Genomic DNA, 6,089 nt, shown 5'->3' on the forward strand with positions numbered 1-6,089 from the left:
ACAAGTGTGCGTGTGGTTTTACCTTGTCCCTTGTAGCAGCTTTTGAAGCTCTTGGCTCAGGTGAGGCAAAGCTGATGTCAGGGCAGAGGTGAGGAACCATCTGTGGTGGGAGCTTGGTCCTTGCAAGTTCCTGTGTGGGACAGAAAGCTCTGTAAAACCTCAGTGGGAGGGAAAAAGTCAGTCAAAGGCTGTGTCTTTTCGGGCACCACAGTGGCTCAGCCAGAAGATGCACAAAGCCAGAGGAAATGCCATGCTCACAATGGAGGTCCCACACTGGGGTGTTTGAAGCAGGGCATGCCTCTGGGACGTGGCAGTGCCAGAACCACGTGTGCAGGTCTGAGCCCAGGGACAGGAGAGGGATTGGGCTGTTCCAGCAACGTCCTCCCCACCAAGCCTGGGACAGACCTGCTCTGCCACAGCCCCCTGCACAAGCCAGCACCTGGCTGGCACCTCTGCTCCCTCGGGGCAGCTTTTTTGCCTCTCCCCTTCAATGAGGTGGGAGATGCTATTCCAGGACAGGCAGCTCACCAGCGTGGGATGCATTAGGTGAGAAGGTTTATGTTGCAGGGCTCTTCAGCAGGATTATGCAATAGGCTCTCAGCCCAGCGATGTATGTGTGCTCAGATGTCTTTATGCCGCTCTGTATCTAATTTAATTACGTCCTTCCTGTCTCATTTAGCTTAGCAGCCTCCCGCAGCTCTGGCTCAGTTGCCTGTATTATCAGTCCTTGTTTAGGAACACAAAAAAACTCATCTGTGTCGCAACGCCTGGGGCCAGGCTCCCTTCCCATAACCGTGCCACAGCCTTGCTGGCATGAAGCCTGCCTCTCATCCATGGGGACCAGCCCCCTCAGAGTTTATTTCCACTAGAGAGGTCCTGGAAAACCAGGCAGGGTGCTCTGGGGGGACTGGCTTCACCCTCAGAAGCAAAACACACAACCTCTGAGCACCAGGTATTGCTGCTGGTGTTTCTGGGTTAGTATTTGCAAAGCACCAGCAGACTCAAAAAATAGGAAAATAAAGGTTTCAGCCCCAAAACTACGCAATTGAGGTGGGTAATAGGAAAACAAGGAGGGACTGGTGACAGGGTGGAGGGCGCCCTTGCACATGTGCCCCAATGCACAGTCAAGTTCCAATGAGAGTTTATAGTACAAGGTATTTTTATATTGTTTGAGTGGAATAAGAAGGGGAAGATACAGCAATGGATGGGAAGAGAAGGTAGGGAGGAGGAGAGGAAGAGCCAGGGTAAGCCATGCTGCTGAGGTCTCACTATATCACAGAAGGTGTGAGCCAAGCAGGCTCACCAAGGAGCCTGAGACCCCATTTCTCCTAAACCAGTGGGTATCCAGAGAGATGACAACCAGGAATGGTAGAACCTGGACACAGCACTACACACTCCCTGCATCCCTTCAGCAGAGCCTGCCAGAAGCCTGCAGAGCCTGCACGAAATGGGGGAGATGCTGAACGCAAAGAGAAATGGGAGGCTGCTCGTGTTGCACAGCCCATTTTTCCACCTGCAAGCTGTTGTTAAGCTGTGGATGCATTTAAGGAGAGATGTAGGTAAAGGAGACGGGGAATGAGGTGCTGGCAGGGGGTTGCCTGTCATGAAAGTTGCTGCTGTGCAATCAGGAGCACAGCATCACTCAGAACCTGGTGATGGGCACATGCTTTAGTGGTGGGCTTGGCAGTGCTGGGTTAATGGTTAGACTCGATGATCCTAGAGGTCTTTTCCAACCTAAACAATTCTATGATGGTGCCAGGAAGGACTGGGGAAGCTGCCAAGGCTGAGACAGCAGCAGGGTGTTTTCAAGGGGTCCCCCCAAGGAGACAGATTGCAGGGGCTGCTGTGGGACATTACATCCACGTGGTTGCAGGTGAGCCTGGCCCCATCCATGCCTTCCCCATCACAGGACAGGCAGCTGCCCACGCAGGCAGGAGCACTGGTCCCTTGGCATCCCTCGCCCTAAACCCACGGGGTGCTTGATTGATTCCCAGCGGACGCACACCTTGCTTTCACATGCGGCACATGAGAGGAAATAGCTGCTCTGGAAATTTGTTGCAGTGCGGGAAGAGATTATTGAAATTAAAAAAAAAAATAAATTAAAAAAAAAATTAGAATTACAAATGAGTGTTTTCGAGGGGCAGCTGTTATCCACTCTGCTCACGTGCTCACTTTGCACAGCTGCACAGGGAGAGGTAGCTGACAGCAGGTACTCTTAATCTTCTCTTTCCGTTCCTGGCACCTGCTTTTTAAAGCCACTGAACTGCCAGGAAAAAGAAAGCTAAATATGATGGCTAAATATATCCTAACTAAGAGGAGAGACAGAGCAGCTCTAATAGCAGATCCTTCCTTGCATGCATTCAAATTGGTTTGGCTCAGAGACAGTTTTAGAGGGAAGAAGCAGCAGATGAAAAGGGAAAACAATAAAAGAAGGGATTTAGGGAAAAAGAAAGGGGGATAGAAAGAAGCCAGAGGGACCGATAAATTCCACTGCACCCATTTTCAGAGAAAACCAAGCTTGCTTAATTTTTGTTTTTAAATGAAACCCCGTGCAGACCATGGAGCAAACACTCACCTTTTGCAGGCAGGGTGGGTTGTGCACCAGGCAAGGAGTGCCCTCTGTGTGCCCAGGGCTGGATGGGGTCCAGGTCTTTGCTTTTACTTGCTGGCCAGACCTGCTCAGGAGACACTCTGCTTGGCCTCAGCCATTCCCCACTGAAGCCCCAAGAGGGTTTCTGCAGCAGATCTCTCACCATGGAATTTTCTGCTAACACTCAACCTCCCCCAATCTGCTCTACCCATACTAATGCCTCCCCTTCCCCCTTTATTACCTGGGATTGCCCTCAGCTGCTACCTGACCCTCCTCCAGCAAGCCCAGGTTCCTCCAGACCCCCTAAACTGGCCCATGACTGGCCAGTACCTCGCAGCCTGTCTTGTCTCTCCTCAGCTTATCCCATAAGGATGAATCAAGCTGAGGTCTGGGTATGAGCTGCCTGCTGGAGTCCAGGGCTGCTTTTCATGGACTAGAGAAAGCCCTTCATTTGTTGTTTGTTCTTTGTGACCTGGTCATGCTTGATCCATCCACATTGATCCCTTTTTTGGGAGACCTTCCTTGTGCATCCCCCACCGCTGGTCCTGGTGCAGGGAGCAGACTTGGCATTTGTTTTTATGTCTGGTAAAGAGGGAGTGTGATGGAAAGGCTGACAGAGGGGCAGGGGGGAGCCATGCCACCACAGAGCAGCTGATGCCCCAACTCTGCCACTTCTGTCTGCTTGTTTGTGGGTTAATAGAGAGCATTTGCTCTGGAGCCATCACCTCTTCTCCCTGCCTGAAGGCAGGATGTGTATTGGAGGTGGTCAGGGCTCTCCCAAGCAGCTGCCTTTGCAGCCCTATGTTCCTCTGCCATGTTCCCAGCTGGGAAAGGGCCCATCCCCTTCTGGAAGGTCCTGCAGATTGAATTTGGGGTTTGGGGTGGACAATCCATCAGAGGCTGCAGTGAGGTGTACCCAGAAAAGGACAGCAATGCACTGCTGGAAGGCTCTTCAGATTTTCCTTCCCTGTGGTCTCCCAGGTCCTACTGACACATTTCTGACTCATGTCCCCAAACTGTACCTCCAGGGAGCCTGGTTCTTAATCGCTTCAACAGAGCAGACTGACTGCTTAGTCATATTCCCTCTTTGCTGCCCCATCCAGAATGTCTCCACCAGTGAAACCAGGATCTGAGGAGGCACCAGCTTGTCCCATTCTTTTTCTCCTCAGCAATTCTGCTAGGAGACACCTCTCCATCCCCAGGCTCTCAGTTCCCACTTTGCAGACAGGAAAACGTGCTTGACTCACATGTTTTCAGACACTCAGGCAGAGAACAAATAGTCTCAGGCTGTTTATTATGTCCTCACGGTCTCTATACAGTACAGGTGAGTAACACTTCACAATGTGGTGACACGAGGAGCTTCTCCAGCCTCACAGGGAAGGTGAGCCTAGCAAACAAGCAGCTAATGCAGAGGGAAGGTCAGACAGAACCCGAGCCCATGCCTTTCCCTGAGTGGGAAGGGATCAGACTGAACAGCCTGCATGGCCTGCCCAAATGGCTCCTGCTGTTATCTACCCACACCAGCAGCACCCAGACACTGCAGAGGCAGCTGCAGCATCAGGATCTCATTAAAATAAAAATGTGGCACAGGGAAGCTCTTTTGAGCTGGTCTTTCTACCTGGTGGCTCACTTCTGAGTTCACCCCATACAGTACTGCTATCCTCAATCTCTTCTGAGCCACCCATAAGTGTGTTTCCACAGGAACAAGACATCTTTGTTACCTAAAACAGTCTTATTTGATGCTTGAGTTTGGAGTGGGGTCCTCAAGGCCCCTTCTTGCCAGTGGGACACTGCCATCCCACAGAAGGTGGAGGTGCCAGAGAGCTTAAAGGACAAATCTGAACTCTGTGTGTCCGATTTGGATTGCTTGTAGAGGAGAAGGGGGAGAGGTTATAAGGGAAGGAGATCTTCAGTCATGGTTTTTAAGGAAGGGGGATCCACCCCAGGATGTACTTGTACCCTGCTCCCTTCATTGCCAGTAATCCCACAGAGATCTGCATGAGTAAACACAACAGAAGGTGCCTCCTTCCCCTCCTTGCTTTTTAGCTGGTGGCTGCAGGCACTGATAGAGCAACATGAAGACATTTCTCTTAGGATAACGCTGTTATCTACGTTGTAAATGCAAAGCTGAGCAGCTCCTCATCTGTCATGTTTTAGATCCAGCCTGGGGCACGCAGCACATGATGCAAACTGGGAGTTGAGGGGCTACTTGAGACAAACAATTCACACCACAACTGGTCCCCGTAGCTCCCTGCTACACCAGGTCCCTCCAGAAGCAGGCACTGCCTTTTCTTCTGTAATTCTGTGCCAGAAATGTTTGAGTTTTTCGATAACAAACTCATTCCCTTCTGCCTCCTCTCTCCAATGCCCTCAGTTCCCTGAACTCCTGTTGAGTTTAGGGAATAGTCTCAAATTAGAGATACATCCCTCCTGTAAAACCAAGAGGAGGCACAGAGCAGAACAACTGACTTTACCAAGCAAGTACAATACAAACACCTTTATTGACACCACTTTTATGTACCAGAAAGCCAAGGGGAAGCCCAGCTGTGACCCTGCTTATGCAGCCACTGCCTCTGCACAGCACGGCTGCCCTCTCCACCAGCCAGCCCCTACCACAAGCACAGCACGTGGAGCGTGGATGGAAGAAGAAGGAAGACAAATTGGTGGGGACAAGATGAGCCTCTGCAAAGCCCAGGGAGAGCACAGTAGAGAAAAGCGTTCTGTTCTAGCAGCAAAATGGACTTTAATTGCAGTTCTGGGATATAATGCTACGATGCTGGAGGGAACACAGCACCAAGGAAGGAGACAACTGCAGCAGCTCCAGGAATGAAAGATAATGCAGAAATTATGTGAAACGTTTTGTTCTTATATAATGGGCAAGGAGAAGCTACTAGGAGCTTTACAGCGACAGTGGGAGGTGTGTAGGAGGGAGGTGGCATGGCCAGAGACGAGTCTCTGGGGAAGGAAAAGGTAAAGAAGAGATAAGGGATAGATGGGGATGGAGTGTAGGGAAACAGGAGGGCATGGGAGGAGTTATGGGAGACCCAGGCTCAGATATACGGGGACAAACAGTGCTGGTGGAGGGAAAGGTGCTTGGAGAACTTCAGGGAGGAAAGCATAAGGAGGAGGGAAGACCCCCAGGATAGGACAGAGAAGGAGAGAGGGCTTTGAAGGGAGAAGCAAGAGGCCCCAAGGAAGGGGAGAGCTTGCACTGATGGGTGAGAGGCACTCCAGGACTGGCGTGAGGTATGCTTTGCTATTGCTCTGAATGCTGTAAACATTTTGGTTTTGTGTCTATCAGTGAACATTCAGTTCAGTTTGATACATGTGCTCTTATGGGTAACTGGAAGCCTAGCAGAGTTTTACATCTCTTACTACTAGTCAAACTCACACACAAGGCAAACACAACACTGGCTAAAAAATCTCATTTTATGTCACTTGTGCCTAATTCTCCTATTTTAACATGCACATCTATGTCTCAGAAAAGCTTCTGTAGTAG

The sequence above is a fragment of the Manacus vitellinus genome, unplaced genomic scaffold (assembly GCF_001715985.3).
Source record: "Manacus vitellinus isolate BGI_N305 unplaced genomic scaffold, ASM171598v3 scaffold_44_pilon, whole genome shotgun sequence".
Classification (NCBI taxonomy): domain Eukaryota; kingdom Metazoa; phylum Chordata; class Aves; order Passeriformes; family Pipridae; genus Manacus; species Manacus vitellinus.